An 11,817-nucleotide genomic window follows, 5' to 3' on the forward strand; every position below is an offset into this window, starting at 1 on the left:
AACTCACAAACCATGATATCATGACCTGAGCCAAAGTCAGATACTTAACCGACTGAGTCACCCAGGCACCCCAGGGATTTTAAAATATGAAAGTAATATGAAATAAATTGTAAAGAAAGAAAGATGGTTCTTTGTGACTCTAGAACATATCTGTTGTAAGCAAACCTGGAAACACATCCATCTATTCATTCTCCACTCAGAGTTCTTAGTTATCTATTCTCACATTGTGTGTTACACATTAGAGAAATAAACTAATAGTCCCCTTCAAAAAAAGTAAAACGAATGTGATTAAATACCATTAACAATGTACAGAAGTTGAGAATAGACCTAACCTTTCTGTGCTACCCAAGGAGGTGTCCATACGGCATTGTTCTTCATCCCCTGGTTAACTAAAAGGGAAACTTTCACAATGAAGGAGGAGGATGTCCTTAAATTACTTGTAGCAGGAACCCACTTAGGTGGCAACAACCTTGACTTCCAAATGGAACAGCACATCTACAAAAGGAAAAGTGATGGTGCCTGCATCATAAATCTGAAGAGAACCTGGGAAAGGCTTCTGTTGGTAGCTCATGCCACTATTGCCAATGAAAACCTGCCTGATGTCAGTGTCATATTATCCAGGAATACTGGCCAGCAAGCTGTGCTGAAGTTTGCTGCTACTACTGGAGCCACTCCGATTGCTGGCTGCTTCATTTCTGGAACCTACACTAACCATATCCAGGCAGCTTTCTGGAAGCTGAGACTTCTGGTGGTTACTGATCCCAAGGCTGACCACCAGCCTCTCACAGAGGTGTCTTATGTTAACCTGCCTACCATTGCTCTGTGTAACACAGACTCTCGTCTGTACTCTGTGGACATTGCCATCACTTGCAACAGCAAGGGAGCTCACTTAGTGGGTCTGTCTGATGTGGATGCTAGCCTGGGAAGTTCAGCGCATGCATGGCACTATTGCCCGTGAACACCAAAGGGAGGTCATGCCTGATCTCTACTTCTACAGACATCCTGAGAGATTGAAAAGGAAGAGCAGGCCACTGCTGGAAAGGCTGTGATCAAAGAGGAATTTCAGGATGAATGTACTGCTCCAGCTCCTGAGTTCACGGCCACTCGACCTTAAGTCCCAGACTGGTCTGAAGGCGTCCAGGTGCCCTCTGTGCCTATTCAGCAGTTCCCTACTGAAGACAGGAGTGCTCAGCCTGCCACTGATGAGTGGTCTGCAACTCCCACTCCTCTAGCCACTAGCCACTGAATGGGCAGGAACAACCACTGAGTGGTCTTAAGCTGCTCTTCCACAAAGGCATACAAAATGGAAAGAAGGTTGATGGAAAATAAACTGTTTGTTAAAAAAAAATGGGGGTGACTGGGTGGCTCAGTGGGTTGAGAGTCCGACTTCGGCTCAGGTCATGATCTCACAGCTCATGAGTTCGAGCCCCGCATCGGGCTGTGTGCTGACAGGTCAGAGCCTGGAGCCTGTTTCTGATTCTGTGTCTCCCTCTCTCTCTGCCCCTAACCCACTAGCATTCTATCTCTGCCTCTCTCAAAAATAATAAACATTAAAAAATTTTAAAACATGGACCTGAATTTCATTTTAGACTCTATCAAATCTTCAAATTTTGAAATTAGAATTGTAAAGAAAACATTTTCCTCTACTTAGAACAAATTGGACAGTTTACATATAAATATTGTAGAGTCCTGAGAAATAAGCATTATTAGTCTAAAATGTTTCTATCGATGTCTCAAATGTAAGCAATAGGAATATGATTGGAGCTGAACCCATAGCCAACTGAGCTTCAGGGTTGCTATCTTTCAGCCTCACACTATTTTTCGGCGATACATACATCTTTCAAAATATTTAAGTTTGTGTTAAGAATATTCTAAGACCTAGGGGCGCCTGGGTGGCTCAGTCGGCTGGGCATCCAACTTCGGCTCAGGTCATGATCTCACGGTTCGTGGGTTTGAGCCCCGCATCAGGTTCTGTGCTGACAGCTCAGAGTGTGGAGCCTGTTTCAGATTCTGTGTATCCCTCTCTCTCTGCCCTCCCCCACTTGTGCTCTGTCTCTCTTTGTCTCAAGAATAAATAAATATTTTTAAAAATGTTTAAAAAGAATATGGGCTATAACATTATTTAAAAAAATATTCTAAGACCTATACCTATTATTAATGAGGCAATGTTTTATTCTTTTATACAAGAAAATAACATTAAATGAGATACTTTATGGAAATCTCTCCAAATAAGTGGTCAAGTCATTGCTGTTATTGATTCCTTGTGAGGAAACATAATTGCAGAGATATAGATTTTTTTAACTATAATATTTAATCTTTTGGAAGGAAACCTAATGCTCATGACAGATCAACACCCAGAATATCCATGGGCAAGTTAATTGCTCAGTTGATGACAGGATTGATTAGGCAGAAAAACAATTTCTATGAAGCATAAAATTTGGGAAATGAACTGTTTAATTTAATGAGCAGAATTACTGTTTAAATCATTCATGGCTGATTCTATTATTAGTTCTACAAGTATTAAGGTGAACATCAACTCTTATCATTTATGATACCACAGACTATTAGTGTTAGATCTTTCCTGGAAAGTCTTGTTGAAGTATTTTCATAAAACTATACTATGGAGAAGACATGAAATACTAAAAATAACACTAATGAGATTAATATACAATCACTCTTCTGAAAGAGCATTCCAATCAATCTTTAGAATGGAAGAACAAGTACTACTAAACTCATTATGCTTATGGAAAATTATGAGGCAGTGAATTTAAGCAGCTTGTTCAAGGTCACAAAATAAAATAATTTCTGACATACAAATAGGATTCCATCCTTCAAAGCCCAGCCCAGAGCCTTGTCTACTTAATCTGCACCCTCTGTAATATATAACTGTAACCATTAACTATTTTCACTATTTATAACTGCTGTTCTCTCAAAGGAGATTCTCTTTATGCTATTATGTTACATCTATAATATCCTTAAGTAGAACAGAAATATATTCTGTTTAAATTGCAGGATATTTCCCTTTTTCTCAGCTGAGTCAGTCTTATCTCAAATAGGAAATGAACTATATGATATCACAATCTTGTATGTAGAAAAGTAAATAGTGCCACTTTTTAAATAAACCAATAGTTGATTTTTTTTGTAAATACTAGTTATATATTGCTAAGGTGAAATATGATATTAAACTCTAATATTTCTTGATATGTCAGGGTTTTTTTCTGTTATTCTGGTTTCATTCTAATATCTCATCTTCTATAAATTTGAGATAAAATCAAGTTTTCTCTTTTCTCAAATATTTCTCATTTTGAGACTAAAAAAAAAAAAAAACCTCAGGATGTTCACTGTTAAAATATAACAGGCATTATTTGCTTTTTCATAGAAGGACAATAGTCAAGCTTCATGGAAAAATGTACCAGGAAACTTCTTTTTATATCTAAGTTATAGACTGAAATGTAAAATTATAAATAATATTTCTGTGCATCTCATTATACTGAAACATCAATAAAGACCATAATTACTGTCTTAAGTTTTATGTGGAGAAATGTCAACCCCTTTACTAGGCCTTGTTTGCTATAAGACAAGAATACACTCTGACTTATCTCAGGGCAGTCTTATACTCTCTGGGTTTTTTTCTGCTTTTTAGCTAGGGCTATTTCTGGTTACAAAGTTCATTAAAGGATAGATAATACTTCTTTACTATTCAACCATGACTCTATTTTTGTTCAGTCACATTTAAGAATCTTTTCCTTTAGTAGCCCACATATGCACATTCAAATCTTACAGTTTAGGAATGTTTTTTATCAAAAATATTTTTTATCTGGGGCTGCTGGGTGGCTCAGTCAGTTAAGCGACCAACTTTGGCTCAGGTCATGATCTCACGGTTTGTGAGTTCAAGCCCCATGTTGGGCTCTGTGCTGACAACCCAGAGCCTGGAGCCTGCTTCAGATTCCGTGTCTCGCTCTCTCTCTGTCCCTCCTCTGCTCGAACTCTGTCTCTATCTCTCAAAAATAAAGAAACATTAAAAAATTTTTAATGTATTTTTTATCAAAAAATAAAGTTTGGAAAGGTGTGCAGCACAAGAAATATTGAAATACCAGAGCATACATAACAATGAAAAGCAACTGATCTCTCATATCATTCTGGAATGATCGATACATAATTATTTTGGAAAACTGTCTATTAACGCCAATAAAAACTGACAGATGCATTCTCTGTGTGCATTACATATGTGTAGCAAAAGACATCTACAAGAATGTTAATTGAAAATTTTTCTCCAATGATTTCAAAATGTAAACTACCCAAATGTTCCTCACTGGTAAAATTAATAATTAAAATGTGGCTTATTCACATATTCATTCATTGGAATACTGTACAGTGACAAAAACAAATTGTTACAACAAATAAAACATAAATGAATCTCACAAACATAATTTTAAGTAAAAGAAACCAGACATCAAAGTGAACATTTGGTATAATTGCACTTAAATTAAGTTTAAGATTAATCTTATGATGGTAGAAATCAAATTAATCTACATGGTCTGTATTTTGACCTGAGTGGGGATTACATAGCTTTGGTCATTTTGAAACACATTATTTGAACTCTAAACTGTCTTTTACATGTCATACTTCAGTACAATTGTGGTCCCCTCTAAAATGCAGTAATTCAACTTGGCCATCTAATTTTGTTTCGGGTTTAAATTTGTTCTTGTTTTAAATTTTTTTTTCAGGGTGAGAAAAGGAACAATGTCAAACAATATTAGACAGAATGAAATTCTCTGTTTTGTTAATTGGTTGAAGAAGATTTCAAATACAGTCTACGGACTTGAAATGCTGAATTGGTGTATCACTTTGGTCAAGGGCAAAACCTGTTAACAACAACATCTTTCAATGGAGCAATAAAAAGCTACTGATGATGGGAATTTGAAGCATTCAGATCTGAGTGGTTTTAAGCTCTGTAGTCAACCAAATGATACTGGATTGAGTCTAACATAAACACTAATAGAAAAAAAAAAAGGAAATTCACATCACTTAATATATCTTTTATCTGGTCTGGTTTTTAGTGACAGCTTCCTGAAGGTAAAAACTTCACTAAAACCCATTGGTAATGACAGTTTGAATGCCACCAATAATGGCTGCCTAAGAATACCAGGGAAATAAAAGTATTACTCAACTGCAGAACACAACAAAACATACCTCTGCAGCTTGTGACATATCAAGTGCATTGTTAAGGCCTAATTCTGGTTCCAGTAGTTCACCTGTTCTACTTTCATTATCTTTGCTTTCCTATCTGGGGAAGTTCTGGTCTTTGATAACACATGTCATGTTTTATTACCTTTCATTCACTATTCTTAGGTTGTGAATGAACTTCAACTTCAATTTGAGGTGTCCTCTTAACCTATAAAATTATATGTTGTGATGTCACAACATCATCCTTAAAAGTTCTGATAAACAATCTAGTAAATTAATTTTGTGGAATTCCCACTGCTTTGTTTTCTTACTTCCTTTTTCTCAGCCTTTCTGGAAAGGGCTGCTAATGCATTGAGCCTTGTTTTTGTTGTTGTAAAAGCATATTAAAATTCTAAGTAACACAAACCTATATAATTAATATCTAAGGTAATATCAACTGTGTATCTGGACAGTGAAAAATTTTAATTTAATTATATAAATTATAATTATATAAATTATATAAATAAAGTATAAATTTAATTATATAAATTATACATGTAAATTATGCATCCTACAGGATCCATTTACCTAATCCGTTGGCACTCTAATTCCCTAGTGGGGCAGAAGTGACCTCAGTGAGAACTTACTCCTCTTTATAGTCTCTCATCTTTCCTAGGACTCTTGATAAAAATCAGAATATCAGGACTTTTTTTTTGCCTCAATACTTGAGGAATCATTATTTTCCATTTTCTCCCCTTCTAGCAATGGTGCTATGTCTTTGGCTGGTTTTCTTTACTTACATATATCTAGGAAAATAAAGATTACAAACAACTACTCATCTATCCTATTTCTGACCAGGGCACCATCCTCACTCACACTATCTTTTTCAAGAGAAAAAGTCTTTTTTTTAAATCCTTGTCCATAATTCTTTCTGTATCTCTTTCTTTTCTCTTGTGTATGGGAAGACAAAGAATCCCTTTCATCCTTACTGAATCCTTCAATGCTCTCCCTGTTCCTCAGCCCTCCATTTCTTTCCTTAGTACTTCACTATAGAAAAGATGCCATATTATTTATTAGAGAAGTACCATTAGCCGTATGTCACAATTCAGGTTTTACTTATGCTCAACATGTGTCATGATCTGATGATTAAAAGCCACCAGTGGTAAATAAATTTTGACAAAAATATATTTCATCACCAAATGGATACCGTAGAATTATACTCAGAATGCATAGAGTAAGACATCTTTTTTTAATATTTAACCCTAGTATCAATTAAAATTATTTGTTATTAGGACAAATATTAATGAAGGAGGAAGATAGAATAACAAATAACATTCTTTTCTATTCAAAATGGAAAATGGGTGCACAGCATTTTCTCTTCTAAAAATGATATAGCTTATGGAATTGTTACCTTTATTGAGCTAAAAATGTATCATTCCTGTTTTATATCCTATAATAAATTGATTTATAGAACGTACATATTTATACATTTTCTTGATGTTAATTATATAAATTATACATGTAAATTATACATGTAAATGCCAGTCAGTGCCTTAAAAACTACTATCATGACAATACCTTAATAGTTTGGACCCTAACGTGTCACTAGCAGCCCGTAATTAAAGACACAATGGGTTTTCAAATGGTAATCATGCAACAGCACTGCTCCTTTTTTGACAAAAATGTCAGCTTCCTAGGTTTCAGGTATCATCATTTCAGCAAGAGGCCTTCAAGCATCACTCAGACTCAGATACTTGTCTGTGTCTGTGCAAGACTCTAAATTAGGAGGCAGTGATGAGAAAAGCAGAAAGAATGGATTTAGAAGGAAGCAGCAGTTCCCAGGAAATATCCAGTTTCCAGGAAAAGCAGTACAATGGAGTAACCTATGGTTTTAGTCTCCCTTGGTGGCACTGGTTTCCTCAGTGGACTGGTGTCGTGGCATGACTTTTGCATCCCTATACTATTGCCCCTCTTCTGAACTTTCTCTTCAATATCTCTATCAGTTGAGTGCTTTTCTAAATGTCCTATTAATAAATTCCTTTTTTACTTAACTAAGAAAGAATGCATTTTAATCCTTTGCAAATAAAAATGCTTAGTTGTCAATCACAGCCCTCATATGTCCATGGCTGATTAGTCTAAGCCTGAAATGAATGCCTCAGAGCAGTAAAAAATAGTTATTCTGAAAGCCCAAAAATTAATCACGACAAAATTAAAACTCTCAGCATCTATGTGTTCAAATTAATCTATGTGCAAGCTGTACTACTTACGGATATTTCTACTAAACCATTTTCAAATCTATTTTAACAAGCTGGAAATATACTCTACCAATAAAACCCATGAGGGTAAAAATAGAAAAAAAAAAAAAAGTATTGAGACAAAGACACAAATTCTATTAGTCTTGACCTGAAATGAGATCTCATGTCCCTTGACAACTAGCCTAGTGTTTTCCTACTAAAGTGCACTGCCTCCCAGCTATTTTAGGGGAGAAAAGTGTTCTACCGAAATTACTGGTCTGGTTAATACTTTGGGAAGTGATCTCTGATCTCTTTTTCTGAAATCATGGGTATTTCCAAGTCTTTAGGGAGAAGACTTGAAATACTGAGCACTGTCTTAAAGAATAGACTTTTTTCCGGTGTAAAAGCTACCGCATTAAAAAGAATATGAGAAATGAGGGATTCAAAGGAGGGAGGGCAACTACAAAAGATAGGTCCACATTGGCCATGAATTATTAAAGGTGTTCAGGTGAGAGGTATTACCTTATGGGCTTTGATGGGGTTTATATTTGTTTTATGCTTTGGTTTTGTTTTTAATTCTTTATATAGTTCTCTACTTTAGGAGCTAAAAATTTTGCAAAAAAAATCTTTTAATTTACCCACCCATAATATTGAAATATTTAGTGGAGTGTTTAAATATAGAACAACCCATATTTAAGACCCTAACAATCCCATAGAGCAAAGTGAAATAAATTTATACCTGTAAAATCTATACCTTGAATGTGTCTGGGGAACTTATTAAACAATAGAAATATACTTTATTAGTCCCTACCACATTCCTCTACAATAATTTAAATTATAAAACTGAATAGCTGGACTCTTCTTTCAAGAGCTGTGTTGTCTTTTTTAAGACATTTACTAAATATGATTTATTTTCCTTAATAAACATCAATAACCCAAAACAAGCACTTAAAACCATTTGCCTGTTGATTTCCACCATTTCCCAAAGTGCTGAAAAATTAATAAAAGATTTTGTAATGTTACTTTTTCAGGATTACAAAAAGAAGCAAAAATATTAATTTGAATATATGATATCAAAATTACATAGTCATTTTAGAAAGACAGAAATCCAAATAAATTGGTCTAGGTCTTTCCACCAAAAGCAAAGTGGGATATTTAAACAACGTTTTATAAAGGGGCCCAGAAAAGTATATTGAAACATTTGTTTTGTTCCATAACGCAACTGACAATTAAATAATAGTACTTCATTGAAGGTGATTTTCTAAATAAATAAAGAAAACATGCCTTACATATAATTTCATAATGCATTATCTATATGTAAGTATATGTTTTTTGCTACCTTTTTTTTTTTTTTTAGTAAGCAGAACTTTCTATTCCTTGAGCTTGTTGGAAATTAAATTTGTGATTTGATTTGATGGTAAACCCTGAAAACACATTTTCTTTTCTTGATACACACTATTCAGAGAAGCCATGTTAGTAATACATAAGGAGCAGGTAAGATAGTGTGTTAACAGAGGGTACTTGCCATTTTTCTGCTTTTCTTGTTTGTTTTTTTTTTTTTTTACATGAACATCTGGGTTTTCCTTTTTCAAGCTTTGCCTTCTGTAGAGGGTGAGAATAGGACCATCTTAGAATCCTGTTGTTAAGGAACAAGATTAAATGTGGTAGTTAAAATTTGAGGAAGAAAGATTTGGGATGTGTGGCGTAAGTCTGTGAGCCATTTTGTTGCAATGTTCAAGAGTGATTTTTTTTTTTTTAATGAATTTGACTTGGTCTCTGTTTACCTTTATAGTTTCCTGACTAAACATCACACACACACACACACACACACACACACACACACACACACACACGAACATAGACGCACACGCACACGCAAATGCACACATATGCACACATACACACGTGTGTGCACGCACACAAACACACACACACACACACACACACACACACACACACACACACACACAGTATGCTACAGCACATAAAGTTGTATTCAGTTCCTCTAACATCTAATGTTTTCTCTTACTTCCAGGCATTCAGGCATGTTATTTCCTGTGTTTATGTGTTTTTTATGACTTATTCCATCTGGCTAATTTCAATTCATACTTTAGGCTTCAACTTAGATGTCATTTCCACTAGGAAGTTTTCATAACTGCCAAGATTTGCCCAACCCCCATCCCAGTAGTTACAGTTAAATGTTTTTTCTATCTGCTCCCATTCCCTGTATTATCTATATCAGGTGCATTTATTGACAACATTAAACTTACCCCTGTACATATTTGTATCTCTATCTAAATTGTAATTGCTCAAGAACTGTGGAGGTCATATTTGCTCAATCTTTTCAGTATGTTGCATGCTTTGTGTATAGAATATCTTTAATAAATTATTGCTAAGGTCAGTCTTTAAAGTGGTCCTTATATCTGTGGTCAAAATAGATCATAGTGGATGACAATTACTGAAGTGTCACTCCTGAACTAGGAAAAATGAAAGGAACAATGCATAGTATTTATTGTGTTTTAGGAGAAGTACACTTAAGATAAAGCCGAGTACAAGACAAGTTATGAATCCAAAGGTTTGAGTAAGAAGATTATCCTGTTGTTCTGCATTCACGTAGTGCTATGAATTAGAAAGTTAAGGGGCACCTGGGTGGCTCAAGCAGTTGAGGGTCCAACTTCGGCTCAGGTCATGATCTTATGGATCCTGGGTTTGAGCCCCAAATCAGGCTCAGTGCTGACAGCTCAGAGCCTGGAGCCTGCTTCAGATTCTGTGTCTCCCACTCTCTCCGTGACCCTCCCCCACTCATGCTCTGTCTCTCTCTGCCTCTCAAAAATAAAGAAATGTAATAAAAATTTTTTCAAAAAAAAGGAAAGTCAAAATTGTCGTGGATTTCAGCCTTTAGATTCCAAGGTTATCTGAGACCTGAAGATATGTTTCAGATTTGAGAAGGAAAATGTTAATAAAGTAGCATTAGTTGAGGAACAAACTTTAAATAAGATGAGCATTTACTCATTCATACAATTTAATAACCTCATTGCAACCAGGAGAAGGATCCATGAAGAAAGAAACTCACCAGAAGCCTGATAATTCCACAATTCAAATTGAATTCATCTAAATCAATAATATTGATTTCATTTTATTCCTAAGGCAACATAATGATATGAATGTGTCATGGTAGACCATATGTATAGAGATACAATTAATAGATTCTTAATTATCTTAATAGTTATTTTCCTTAAATATTTCTACTCTTTCTTGTGTGTTCCTTATAGTTGACCAATTAATTGTTATCCTCCACTGTTTGCCCCAAACTTCCAACAATACTGAAACCAGTTCAGCTATTTATGAGAAGTAATGAAACTTGACAAACATTGCTTATCAAGCATTTGCCCTCTGAAGAAAGACTACCTGTTTCTTCTTCCATTTAAAATTTCTATCAGGTTCTCACTTTCAAATCTAGCCTCTAGGTTTAAACTACTATTAATATTTTTATAAATGATCAATGCCGGTGTGACCTTATGAGAAAAAGCAGACATCTTGAAATAAAGAAAGCTATGTTATAGAGACAACACTTCCTCTAATAATTGTTTACTTCCTCATGTCCTTCTCAGTGCTGATTTTTTTTTTTTTATCATTCACCTCATAGAATCAGTTTCTCTCTCTCTGTATATCTTCCTCCTTTGTCTTTCACTTTTTGTGCCTAACAAATACAGAATATGATTGAGCTGACACCAGTGCCTTATTCTTTTCAAAAACATCTCAGACAGTCACAACCACAATGGTTGGGACATTTTAAAATTTATCAATATTAATTTAAACAAATGGTTGAAGATGTATTTCTCTGATACTAGGACATGGTCGTCTCACCTAATAAAAATATTCAAAATTCTCTAAGACACAGAAGGGAAAACCTTATATAGCTGTCTTGGTCTTCCTTGATTCTTGGAAATTTAAGGTATGATCTGGGGAAATGAAAATCTTAAAAACAACAACAACAACAATTTAAGTGACTGAACTTAAATTCGCGTAGTGAGCTTTATATCTTTATATGCTTATTACAGTCTGCAAACTGATGATTCTTACTCACCAATGGAAACCTCTCCCTTTTTCATAGAAAGCTTTTGATGGCAGTTATTCAATAACTTTACTGAAGATTCAGGCATTAAAGGAAAGTATCACATACAATTAATTTATGTCTATATATAAAGCAAATCTCCTATAAACAGTATGTTTGAAAAAACAACTCTATTCTGCCAATCTCTGTCTTGTAATTGAAGAGTTTAAATCATTTTATTTATTGTAATTTCTGATGAGGACTTAGTTCTGTCATTTTGCTGTATTTTCTATATATTTTATGTCTTTTTTTGTTCATTTCCTCCACTTCTGCCTTGTTTTGTGTTAAATAATTTTTAATATA

At 34.7% G+C, this 11,817-nt stretch overlaps 1 pseudogene; it reads left to right on the plus strand.

The window, feature by feature from the left end:
• The first annotated feature begins 334 nt into the window (after positions 1-334).
• Positions 335-1,277, plus strand: LOC121034421 (40S ribosomal protein SA-like; annotated as a pseudogene).
• The last annotated feature ends 10,540 nt before the right edge of the window (positions 1,278-11,817 follow it).

Source organism: Herpailurus yagouaroundi, unplaced genomic scaffold, assembly GCF_014898765.1.
Source record: "Herpailurus yagouaroundi ecotype Mexico unplaced genomic scaffold, PumYag 160, whole genome shotgun sequence".
In the NCBI taxonomy this organism is placed as follows: Eukaryota; Metazoa; Chordata; class Mammalia; order Carnivora; family Felidae; genus Herpailurus; species Herpailurus yagouaroundi.